The sequence below is a fragment of the Salvelinus fontinalis genome, chromosome 12 (assembly GCF_029448725.1).
Source record: "Salvelinus fontinalis isolate EN_2023a chromosome 12, ASM2944872v1, whole genome shotgun sequence".
NCBI classification, from domain to species: domain Eukaryota; kingdom Metazoa; phylum Chordata; class Actinopteri; order Salmoniformes; family Salmonidae; genus Salvelinus; species Salvelinus fontinalis.
In genome coordinates, this window is record NC_074676.1 from 14,101,426 (window position 1) to 14,114,766 (window position 13,341).

At 47.7% G+C, this 13,341-nt stretch overlaps 1 pseudogene; it reads left to right on the forward strand.

The window, feature by feature from the left end:
- LOC129867693 (zinc finger protein 536-like) overlaps window positions 1-13,341 on the forward strand; it is a 49,492-nt pseudogene that overhangs the window by 18,253 nt on the left and 17,898 nt on the right.

A 13,341-nucleotide genomic window follows, 5' to 3' on the forward strand; every position in this document is an offset into this window, starting at 1 on the left:
AACTGCACCATTCCATTAGGAGATAAAACTATGCCTTTGGCTAAACTTCACTAATGTATTCAGGTGAACTTGTCTTGAAGCACAGGGTCAGTACAGCAGCATATTCATACAAAAAAATATAATCAGTAATAATAAGGCCTTTCTTTGCTTATTAACTTTAATGTTGTCATGTTGAATGCTGGAGATAATTAGCCTCTGCTATTTTATATCAGTCCAATTCCAACCCCTTGCCTTTCCTACGGGGCACAATATGTTAATGCATGCCATCTGGTGTTTTTAATGATTTGATATATACCACCTGGTGATTTTTATGATTTGATATACCACATGGTATTTTTATTGATAGTCTTCTGTTCCACCTGGTGATTTTGATGATTTGACTCCCTGGGTGCATGCTTTTCGTGTCATGGCATCCTGTTAACACATTGTCTGGATTCTAGCTGCAGTTCTAGTATTTTCAAATCAAAATATAAGCTTCCTCATCTCCTCCTTAGCTTAGAATTCTGGATCTTTTACAGACCTGGGTTCAAATGCTATTTGAAATTCTTTCAAATACTTTAGCTGTTGTCGATTGAGCTCGCGTGTTGCAATGGAACCAATAGAAACATCCCCAAAGTGCAAACTCCCACCAGGCACCTGAGCACTCTAGGTAGACTAAAGCAAACACGCAAAGTATTGGAAATGTTTCAAATAGTCTTTGAACCCAGGTTTGATCTTCTAGCAGGGTTGGTGAGAGTCAGTGTCTCTGACACGGTTTTGGGGGATTTGATCCACTGCTTCCCCAAATGAAGGCCGTGAAACAGAGATAAATGGATCAGGTCTAATCTTGTTAAATGTTTTGTTGACATATTGTCTACTTATACTTGTATGCACATGTAAATACCAGCATTTTAAGGGTAATCCTGCCACAGCCCTTTACAAAACAGCTACAATCTATGGTATTTTCAGCTTCTCCTGCTTCCCCAGTCCCCAGCCAATACTACAGGCCTATGTTTGTAAAAGCTAGCTGAGAATGAATCGGAGGAAGTCTGGGCTGCCACGTTCGGTATCAGAGTGTAATTTGAGTCGATATTAAGCATGGAAACTAATTCATTTTAAAGGTCAGGCGTCAGTGCTTCTTTAAATGATGGATCCCGGCTCGCCTCTCCTCATCTTGTTCCCCTAGTTCCTGTGTAATGGAGGACTCACTCAGGGGCTTAAGGACTGCATTGTTTTGCTCTGACAATATATCCCCGAGACCTCTGCAGCTGCTCCCCGTGCTCACAATGACAGACTAATTAACACAATCACACACTGCTGGCCCCGGCTCAACACGCAGGTCTGCTGCGGGACAGATAGGTAAATCCTACACATATGGAGAACATACAGGCACTAAGTGCAAGTCTTGATGAGGGGCTTTAGGAATGGGATAAGTTTGCTGCGCCTGCGAACTGATCGAGTGTGTCTCGATGGGCTGGAGTATTACAGTGGCTGGAGGAGTTCTAATTCAGGAGATGTTGAGGAATTATCATTGTTGCCAGATGTTTCAGCTTGAGACACATTGATTAGGCCTGAATAAGTGGCCGTTTTATTCCTATCCAAAATGGCTGTAGTCATGAAGTTATACTGATGTTTCCAACATGGATAGCGGATACAGTTGTCAGAGTTAGCGGCTGCTTTACTAGATACAGTACATGCAGATAAAGTTGTCCAAATACAGTAGTGATACAAGTGTCAACATATTAGATTATGGTCTGTTTACTCATATGGATAGTAGCTAGTGTTGAGAATGGTGTTCTTAAAATCTAATCAAGACAGATGAAAAAGTCTAATTCTAATCTTAGATCGTGAATAATTGCTCGTTTTAAAAAGATAAACTAATGGGAGTGCTTTAGAGGCCCCTGACCTACATCAGAGTGTCTGGATTTGAATTGGGAACATAAACATGCCTGAAATCCTCTGACAGTTGTTCATTAGTCCTATTCAAACTCTTAACCCCAAGGTCAATGAGCATGTAATGATATCGTCCTCACTTAGTCTTTGTTCCGTTCCGCGTCCTTCACGCTACTTCTACTGTATACATGTTAACACGTTACGAGTGGTTACAGAGAGACAAGGAAGGAAGGATCATGTTTAGGGGTATAGAAATCAGTGCAACTGTATTTAATCGTTCTAACTTCTAGTTCCATCTGGTGATGCTTAAAGGGATAGTTCAGAAAAAACATCTACATTTGTAATTTTGCTGAACAATCCCTTTAAATGTCTACCATAGCTGGGGTTTTTTAAATGCACAAACTGGGCCTATACAAGTAGATTTGAACACTTCTGATTTCTGATTTGTAAACCGGATTACCTTTTGGCTTGACTTCCCATTCTCACTTCTGTCCCTTAATCCTCTTTTTAATTATTATTGCAGATAAGAGGTATGAGGCTCAAACGAAGCTCAAAATGCTTGTTTTCCTAGCCACTGATAAAAAGATTTACCGTGGGAGTTGTGAACACCTGCCTTGAAATATTGTTCCACGTCTCCTGAATGCCATTTGGCTTAATTGACTTGGAAATGTCCCAAATGCGTCATTGACGATGTGGTCTAATTAATATTAATAATATATGCTATTATAAACATCAAAGAACATCTGGTGCACTTATTTTCTCCCCAGCAGTCTTGTGTCTCTTCCTCTCAGATGGTTTCATCTTAAAGCAAACCACCTAGGTTTATTCATTTAGGTGCTTTAGTTCATACTGCATGTATACTTTTACAATAGAACAATAATGCGTGTGTGTGTGTACATGTGTGTGTGTACACGTGTCTGTGTGCACACTCATGTGTGTTTGTGTGTGTGTGCATGTGTGTCCGTATACATGGGGGGTGAATACATTGAATAAAGAATGCATTTCCATATGAAATGAATCACTTTCCCCACCAGCTGGATGCTTTGCCACAGCACATTATTTGAGTTCTTATTTTGCATTTCTAATCGCAGGCTGTATAACTCATATGCATCACTTCATTGTATGATCCTCTGTGTTAGGTGAGAGAGGCAGGGCCCTGTAATGATACAGTAATTGGAGTTTGGTTGATCAATCGAAGCGCTAAAATTACTCTCGCACATAATGTGGGCCTCAGCAGTGTAAGTAAATCTAAAACTGATTAAGTTAGCATGAACAACACAATTACAAAGATGGCACCCGTCCAAAGACAAGAGAAAAGGGGAGAGTCGGGTGTTGAATCTTTGTTTGGTTTTGCTGCTCTGGGGGGGTATTAGCGAGCAAATGTGTTTATGAAAGAGACAGTGGCCAAAGATAAGGTCACATATGTCTGTGTTCTGCGTTTTAGGCCTGCTGGTAATTTCATGGTAATGTTTATTTTATTTTATCCGCAACAAGCCAGTTTGTGAAAATACACTACTGGTGTGAATATGCGCATATTTTCATCATGCAAATGTTTTAATATTTGCATGAAAATCTGTCACCAATTGGATCGAAACCTAGCTAGTGTGTCTGTCTGAAAGACGGCCGTTAAGCAGTAGGTGTTTTTGTTACTGGACCCACTGGGCAAAAACTGGTTGAATCAATGTTATTTCCACTTGATTTCAACCAACATTTTCAATGTGAGGACATTGAATCAACTTGGAAAACTGATTGGATCAAGGTAATGGAATTTTTACCTAAATCGAATAACATAGTAAATTTTTTTGTTATTCACGTTAGTTGACAACTCAATCTAATGTAAATCAAAACTATACGTTGAACTGACGTCTGTGCCCAGTGGGGAGACAATGGGTGTGGTGTTTCTGAGGAGGCTCCTTACCTGCTCACTGTCCTGGCTGGACACACACACACACACACACACACACACACACACACACACACACACACACACACACACACACACACACACACACACACACACACACACACACACACACACACACACACACACACACACACACACACACACACACACACACACACACACACACACACACTGTGTGTAGTTGACTGTGTGTAGTTCAAGGTCATTTATATGTGACTAGCAGTGCTTTCTACCTCATTATTTGTGTGGGGCTTTATGATCTGCTCCATCCAATTCATTCATATTCCTCTCTCCTCTAGCTATATTATGTCGTTTAAAATTCTGATATTTAAAGAAAGGCTCTTTAAAAATAAAATAATTTATCATTAAATGATGGACGGTGTTAGTATTAAAGTTGGAGACAGCATAACAAACAACTCTAGATCATTAGAGATTGACCTCAGGGAGAAATTCCTCAGGGTCAGGTCTGATCTGGGGTTGTTATAAAATGTATATTTCAGCCAAGGGGAAGGAATGACTGTTGTAAGTCAGATATTAGTCCATTAAAGAAGAACAATAAGGCATCAATATGCATAGAATTAAATGAACAGCGCTGGGCTTTATCTCGCCATCCCAGACGCCACATCCCTAAAAGACACAGTATAATATATGACCTGACCTTCAAATGCCAGGAGAGTGTTGGACAATAAACTGCCAATATTTGTGGCTTAATGGCGGCGGATGACTTTTACAGTAATTGGAATGGCACCGAAACAGCTGGGCTGCTTAAAGACAGAGGAATTGAAGCAGTGTGTCTCAAATGGCATACTATGCTCTATATACAGCACGACTTTTGACCAGAGCCCTGGCCAAAAGTAGTGCACTATATAGGGGATGTGGTGCCATTTGGGACACAGCCAAGGATCTCTCAGACAAGCACTAACTCAAAATTATGGAAGTTTATGTAACCCTATAGGAAAGGCTGTTATTACACAGCTCAACCTAACATGACACATGGTGGGAAATGTTCATGTATACAGAGTCCATATTAGGACAGGTACACAAATTACTTTAACACTGTCACGAATCCCGCCGAGGATGGTGCCTCTTCCTGTTCGGGCGGGGCTCGGCGGTCGTCGTCACCGGCCTACTAGCTGCCATCGTTTCTTTCGTTTTGGTTTCTGTTAATTTGGGCTGATTGGGTGCACCTGTTTTAGTTTAGGTTGGTTGGGTAGGATATATAAGGTTAGGTAGCCCGCTGGCTGTTGTGCGGGCTTACTTACTGTTACGTTGGTGTAGGATTCTTGTAGTGGATTTTATTAGTTTCCTCGGAACAGTTTAGTCTGGTGTTATTTGGACTTTTCTGATGTGCCCGTATGTGTTAGGGCAGGATTTCCCGTGTATTGGAAAATAAATCCACGTACCTTAACTGTGCTCTCTGCGTTTGACTCCATACCACCCAACACTCCTAGAAGCTCTGACAGAAGCCCGCACCACCTATGGAGTCAGCAGGAGCCACGACCACCCCTCTCCCAACTATGGAGGAGCGTGTCCAGCATCATACAGCTGTACTTCAGCGTATCGGATCAGCGATGGACATGATGATGGAGAGGATGGAACGATGGGAGAGGAGTGGTCTCCCGACGCCCCCTACAGCTCCCCTGCAGACGACACAACCCACTCCCACAGGGTCATCGGCTGGGACCAGCTCTTTGCGTCTCACCCCACCGAAGGAGTACGATGGAGCAGCGGCTGGTTGCCAGGGGTTTTTGCTCCAGCTTGAGCTATACCTGGCTACCGTGCGTCCGACTCCCTCGGAGGAAGAGAGGGTAAGCCTCCTTGTCTCCTGTTTATCGGGGAGAGCCCTGGACTGGGCCAACGCGGTATGGAACAGCCCAGACTCTGCTCGGGACCATTATGCAGAGTTCACCCGTCGGTTTCGGGCTGTGTTCGACCACCCACCAGAGGGCCGAGCGGCGGGTGAGCGTCTGTTCCACCTGAGACAGGAGACGAGGAGCGCCCAGGAGTTCGCTTTAGAGTTCCGGACTTTGGCTGCTGGAGCGGGGTGGAATGACAGGGCCTTAATAGATCATTACCGTTGTAGCCTTCGGGAGGACGTCCGTCGGGAGCTAGCTTGTCGGGACACCACACTATCTCTAGATGAACTGATCGACATGTCGATTCGACTGGATAACCTGCTAGCTGCCCGCGGGCGTTCAGAGGGGGTCCTGTCCATTCCACCTCCCAGCTCTCCCGCTCCAACTCCAATGGAGTTGGGAGGAGCTGCATCTAGGGGGACCGGAGGAGGTGGCTCTTCCTGCACCTACTGTGGCCGGAGAGGACACACTTCGGACCGGTGCTGGAGGAGTCCATCTGGGAGTCGGGATGGCAGGCGGAATACTCCTCGGCCACCTCAGGTGAGTAGGCACAAGACTCACCCAGAGCTCCCTGTAGGTCATATGTTTTTGGTTATTTTTTTCCCTGCGTTTTTCCCCTCTCTTCAGCATAAGGCGCTAGTCGACTCAGGCGCAGCTGGGAGTTTTATGGATCGCGGACTCGCCCGTAGGTTGGGTATCCCGTTGGTGCAGATAGACCCTCCTTTCCCTGTGCACTCCCTAGATAGCCGACCGTTAGGGTCAGGACTGGTCAGGGAGGCCACGATTCCGCTGGACATGGTAACCCAGGGGAATCATAGGGAGCAGATCAGTTTTTACCTTATTGATTCACCTGGTTTTCCAGTGGTATTGGGGATTCCCTGGCTAGCCATTCACAATCCCCTCATTTCCTGGCGACAGGGAGCTCTTCAGGGGTGGTCAGACGAGTGTTCAGGTAGGTGTGTGGGAGTTTCCATCGGTGCCACATCGGTGGAGAGTTCAGACCAGGTTTCCACTGTGCGCATTCCCCCAGAATATGCCGATTTGGCTATCGCTTTTAGTAAGAAGGAAGCGACTAAATTACCCCCTCATCGACGGTGGGATTGCGTGATAAACCTTCAGGAGAACGCTGCACTTCCCAGGAGTCACGTGTACCCTTTGTCACAGGAGGAGACGTTGGCTATGGAGACATATGTCACGGAAGCTCTGGGACAGGGGTTCATTCGGCCCTCCATGTCACCCGCTTCCTCGAGTTTCTTTTTTGTGAGAAAAAAGGAGGGAGGACTGCGTCCGTGCATTGATTATCGAGGTCTAAATTCAATCACAGTGGGATTTAGTTATCCACTACCTCTTATCGCTACGGCGATGGAATCATTCCACGGAGCGCGTTTTTTCACAAAACTGGATCTCAGGAGCGCGTATAATCTGGTGCGTATTCGGGGAGGAGACGAGTGGAAAACAGCGTTTAGTACCACATCAGGCCACTATGAGTACCTCGTCATGCCGTATGGGTTAAAGAATGCTCCAGCCGTTTTCCAATCCTTTGTAGATGAGATTCTCAGAGACTTGCAGGGGCTGGGTGTGGTAGTATATATTGATGACATCTTGATCTATTCGGCCACACGCGCTGCTCATGTCTCCTTGGTGCGCAGGGTGCTTGGGCGACTGCTGGAGCATGACTTATACGTCAAGGCTGAGAAATGTGTGTTCTCCAAACCAGCCGTTTCCTTCCTGGGTTATCGCATTTCCACCTCGGGGGTGAGGATGGAGTGTGACCGCGTAAACGCCGTGCGTAATTGGCCGACTCCAACCACGGTAAAGGAGGTGCAGCGGTTTTTAGGGTTTGCCAATTACTACCGGAGGTTTATCCGGGGTTTTGGTCAAGTGGCGGCACCAATTACCTCACTGCTAAAGGGGGGGCCGGTGCGTTTACGGTGGTCGGCTGAGGCAGATGGAGCCTTCAACCAGTTGAAGGCAAGGTTTACTGAAGCTCCCGTGTTGGCGCATCCGGACCCTTCGTTAGCGTTCATAGTGGAGGTGGATGCGTCCGAGGCTGGTGTTGGAGCCGTGCTATCCCAGCGCTCGGGCGCGCCACCGAAGCTCCGTCCCTGTGCTTTTTTTTCTAAGAAGCTGGAGCCGGCGGAGCGGAACTATGATGTGGGGGATCGGGAGTTACTAGCTATGGTAAAAGCCCTGAAAGTGTGGAGACACTGGCTTGAGGGGGCCAAATACCCTTTTCTCATCTGGACTGACCACCGAAATCTGGAGTATATCCGAGAGGCGAAGAGACTGAGTCCGCGTCAGGCTAGGTGGGCCATGTTTTTTACTCGTTTTAGATTTAAGATCTCTTACCGACCAGGTTCCCTTAACACCAAGGCTGACGCGCTGTCACGTCTGTATGACACGGATGACCGGTCCATCGATCCGACTCCCATCCTTCCAGCCTCGTGTCTGGTGGCCCCGGTGGTATGGGAGGTGGACGCGGACATCGAGCGGGCGTTAAGGGTAGAACCTGTGCCATCCCAGTGTCCTACTGGCCGTAAGTACGTACCGCTTGGTGTTCGTGATCGTTTGATTCGGTGGGCTCATACACTACCTTCTTCGGGTCATCCGGGGATTGAGAGAACAGTGCGGGATCTTAGGAGGAAATACTGGTGGCCCACCTTGGCTAAGGACGTGAGACTCTATGTCTCTTCCTGCTCGGTATGCGCACAGAGTAAGGCTCCTAGGCACCTACCGAGAGGGAAGTTACAACCCCTCCCGGTTCCACAACGGCCATGGTCTCATTTATCGGTAGATTTCCTGACTGATCTTCCTCCTTCTCAGGGGAACACTACCGTTTTGGTCGTTGTGGATCGGTTTTCTAAGTCCTGTCGTCTCCTTCCATTGCCTGGTCTCCCTACGGCCCTACAGACTGCGGAGGCTCTTTTTACTCATGTCTTCCGGCATTACGGGGTGCCAGAGGACATCGTATCTGATCGAGGTCCCCAGTTCACGTCCCGGGTATGGAGGGCGTTTATGGAGCGTCTGGGGGTCTCGGTCAGCCTTACCTCTGGGTATCACCCTGAAAGTAATGGGCAGGTAGAACGGGTGAACCAGGAAGTGGGTAGGTTTCTGAGGTCGTATTGCCAGGACCGGCCTGGAGAATGGGCAAGGTATGTTCCGTGGGCGGAGTTGGCCCAGAATTCACTCCGCCACTCCTCAACTAACATGTCGCCATTCGAGTGCGTATTGGGGTACCAGCCGGTCCTGGCTCCGTGGCATCAGAGCCAGACTGAAGCTCCTGCGGTGGAGGAGTGGGTCCAGCGCTCTAGAGAGACCTGGCGGGCAGTCCAGGCCTCTCTCAGGCAGGCCAGTGAGCGTCAGAAGAGGAGCGCTGACCGCCACCGCAGTGAGGCCCCTGTGTTCGCACCAGGGGACAGGGTCTGGCTCTCGACCCGAAACCTGCCCCTCCGCCTGCCCTGCCGGAAGCTGGGGCCGCAGTGTGTAGGGCCATTTAAAGTCCTGAGGAGGATAAACGAGGTGTGTTATAGATTACAACTCCCCTCTTATTATCGTATTAACCCCTCGTTTCATGTGTCTCTCCTCAGGCCGGTGGTAGCTGGTCCCCTTCAGGAAGGTGAGGTGCCGGAGGTCCCTCCGCCCCCTCTGGATATCGAGGGGTCCCCGGCGTACGCTGTACGAGCTATTCTGGACTCGAGACGCCGGGTGAGGGGCCTGCAGTACCTCGTTGACTGGGAGGGGTACGGTCCGGAGGAGAGGTGCTGGGTACCTGGGAAGGATATTTTAGATCCTTCCCTCTTGGCTGATTTCCACCGTCGCCACCCGGATTGTCCTGCGCCTCGCCCTCCGGGTCGTCCTCGAGGCCGGGGTCGGCGCGCTGCGGGAGCCGCGCGTCAGGGGGGGGGTACTGTCACGAATCCCGCCGAGGATGGTGCCTCTTCCTGTTCGGGCGGGGCTCGGCGGTCGTCGTCACCGGCCTACTAGCTGCCATCGTTTCTTTCGTTTTGGTTTCTGTTAATTTGGGCTGATTGGGTGCACCTGTTTTAGTTTAGGTTGGTTGGGTAGGATATATAAGGTTAGGTAGCCCGCTGGCTGTTGTGCGGGCTTACTTACTGTTACGTTGGTGTAGGATTCTTGTAGTGGATTTTATTAGTTTCCTCGGAACAGTTTAGTCTGGTGTTATTTGGACTTTTCTGATGTGCCCGTATGTGTTAGGGCAGGATTTCCCGTGTATTGGAAAATAAATCCACGTACCTTAACTGTGCTCTCTGCGTTTGACTCCATACCACCCAACACTCCTAGAAGCTCTGACAAACACAAGCTACATGGACATGTGACTTTGGCCTGATATGAACATCGTACAGGTGAGACGTCAATCCAAGTTGCTCACCAAGTTTCTGTGGAAAAGACAATAATATAATTTTCCTCACTCTGCAAAAATTAACTGAAATTCTCTCTCGTTGCAGAGAAAGAATGTTCTTTTTGACTTGGAAACCCAGTTAGTTGCTTTCCATAGAATGGGGCCCTCTGTCTGCAACATGTGCCCCTCTTTCATTTCATTTAGAAGATAGCTACTACAGTATGTCATTATAAAGAATCTTATTTGCTGCTAACATCTTTGAGTAAATTCATTGCGTATGGTGCTCTGCACTCCATACTGTGCGATGATGCATCGCTTGGCCTGAAAGCTGATTACAAGCCTGATTTACTGCAGAGCACAACTTAAATCATTCAACTCAGTATTGTGTGGCGCTGCAAACATTGTTCATGTTCAGAAATGGCGACCATATTTACACACACATTTCCCAAGTTCACAGAGATGATCCAATCGCTCAGGTTCTTTAGGTTGGTTTTCAGAATTGCCAATGATTTAGTTGTACAAGTCAGACAATTGTCTCTGAAATATAGCACATACTGACAAATATCCATAGAAATATGAATGTGAAAGATTGGTAATCGAGACTGTCTGATTCAGGCTGTGCCGTTGTTCTGTCTTGTAGCTCTAACAGGTGAGGAGAAGCCCTACAGCTGTCCCCCCAGTGACTACACCAGCCCACAGTCAGTTTCTCTCAGTTATCGTCTGGAAGGCTACCACCTCCACCACCACCCCCAGTGGAACCATGACACCAGGGACAACATAGACCCCTCGTCCCCACAGACCCCCCGCCCCAAGGACCGGAGCCCTACTTCTGGCCTCTACAGTGGGCTGGAGGATCCTGATGAGAACAGGAGAAACCCAACAACTCTGCACATGGACAGGCTAGCACCCAATCTGCCTAACCCTTCCAACCTGCACCAGGCCTATGGAGGACCTCCAGCTATGGAGGACAACAGTGTGAAGCCACAAGGTCTTCATCAATCCATACAGACCTTCATCAATGGCCTGACATCTAGTGTTCTGAGAGGGGACAGAAAGAGGAGGGCAGGGGGAGGTATGGTCAGCACTCGGGGGGGAGGACAGGGGAGCTCTGAGGGGGAGGACCGTGTTGGAGTCAAGGGGAGTGACCGGGACAGTGAGGGGGAGACAGGTACTGGTGGCTCTGCAGTCACACCCAGGACCAGGAAGTCCCAGTATGAGCCTCTGGATCTGTCTCTCAGGCCAGACTGGGTGCTGTCGCCTCAGGCTGGCTCAGCCCACATGGACAGGTCTCAAGGGGGATTGACTGGGTTATTCCAGCAGCACAGCAGTGTGTGTAATGGCTCCCTCTCCTCCAATAGCAACAGGCTCCAGGCACACACTGGGAAACACACGGCTGAACAGTCAGAGATTGGATCTGGCACTGGTGACCTGGAGATGCCCACAGAGCAGGACGACCAACACAACTATGACTTCTCAGCTCACAATGAGGATTGTGCACTCGAGAGCCATGCGTTTAACAAAGTTGAGGAAGAAGAGGAATTCAACAAGCTAAGGATAATGAAGAGTAGCAGCAGCGAAGCACGGCTGAGTGAGAAGATGACAGAGATGATGGTTGGCCTTCCCCATGGGCCCAGTGAGGCCCTTCAGTGTCCCCAGGAGAAGCATGCCCAGTGGGACAGGTCAGTCATTCAGCCTCTCCTCTCTCCTCTGGAGCTGCTGAAGCCAGTGCCGACTCCTCACCACCACCACCTCCACAGAAACCTCCTGTCAGTCCTCCAGTCTTCCAGGGGCCAGAACCACATGCTCCTCAACGGCCATGCAGCCAGCTTGAATGGTGGCGGTGGAGGGCCCATGGAGAGAGCAGAGACTTCAGGTGAGTGCCTCTCTCTCTACCCCATGAATGATGTCATCTGTACCTCTGTCTCCTAATCTTACTCTTTCCCCGTAGTAACTTCATATTACATGAGCGTTCAACGCCATCTAGTGGTCAAGTAGTGATCCTGCCTCCTTATAACATCATATGCCTTTCCTATACTATCCTCTCCTATATGTTTGGATCTTTAGAACACTGTTTCATTAGGTAGATAGGCTTACCTCAGCAGACAATGTGTCAGAGGAAACGGTTGCACTGCAGTTAGTTTAAACCCTTTTGATTGTGATTCTCAGAAGGACTAAAACAAGGGTATTGGAGTCATAGGTGTGTGGCACTGATTACATCCCCACTTAGAGGAAGATACAATTTCACCATCTGATCAGTAACAAATCACCCAGGCAATGGGACCCATTTGATAGAGTGGCTTAACTCTTGTGTGATACGCCTGCAGAGAGCAAGATTTAATCACCTGGCTCTCTAGAGAGATCTTTCAGACAGCTGGGATCCTTTGATATTATATGCATGTAATATGAGTGCAGCTCGAAACTCTGTCATTCTGATCCATCTGATGCAGAAACACAATATGACACACAATATGCTCTTTAAAGACATTAAAGTGCCTGTCAACTCTGTTTGGGCACAACATCTGTTCTGTTCTTGTGTGACTTACTGCTTTCAAAAGTGTACAGTATCCCAGCTAACAATTCTAGTGTAGAGAGAATGTTTTTGTAATGTTACCCGTAATGTTCCTCTAATGTTTGAATTTCCAGTATTCTGTTAGTCAGGAGAACATTCTATGTTAGCATGTTTTGGTGTCATAGTTAGGAGAACATTCCCTTAATTAAGTGATAATGCCAGAGAAGCCGGTGTTTGGAGGATATATTGGCTCGGGTGTTGTTAGGCCCGATACGAAGTGGAGGGCTGGCAAACCATGCCGATATATCCTCCAAACACTGGCTTCGAGGGCATTATCACTTTATACAACGGGTTACCAACATATTCAAATAATGATTGACATATTTTCATTAAAAATGTTATTTTGATTAATTTATTCATACTATTTCATCCTTCCACAAGATATAGTCCCGAAACAAATCTAGGGTTGCTACCAAAGCCAAGCCGGCTGATTGTTTGTTCTATTAGTTCGGTTGCCAGAGACGCCACCCAGTCATTCAGTCTTTTTGTTCTGTGTCTATGGACGCGACCCAGTCGTTCGTTCTAAATGTTCCATTTATAGTGGAGATCAAGTTTATAACTTCCCTGGCTGGGCTGATGAGACAGTGGATGGAACAGATGGAACAGAGTAAATAGGCATTTTAACGTCATAAACTTAGCTGGTGGTAACTTGTGGAATAGACACCGGCTGGAATGCACTTTTAACCAATCCGCATTCAGAATTAGACCCACCCTTTGTAGAATGTCAAACAGAACATACCCAGATTGTGGTTGCCATGTT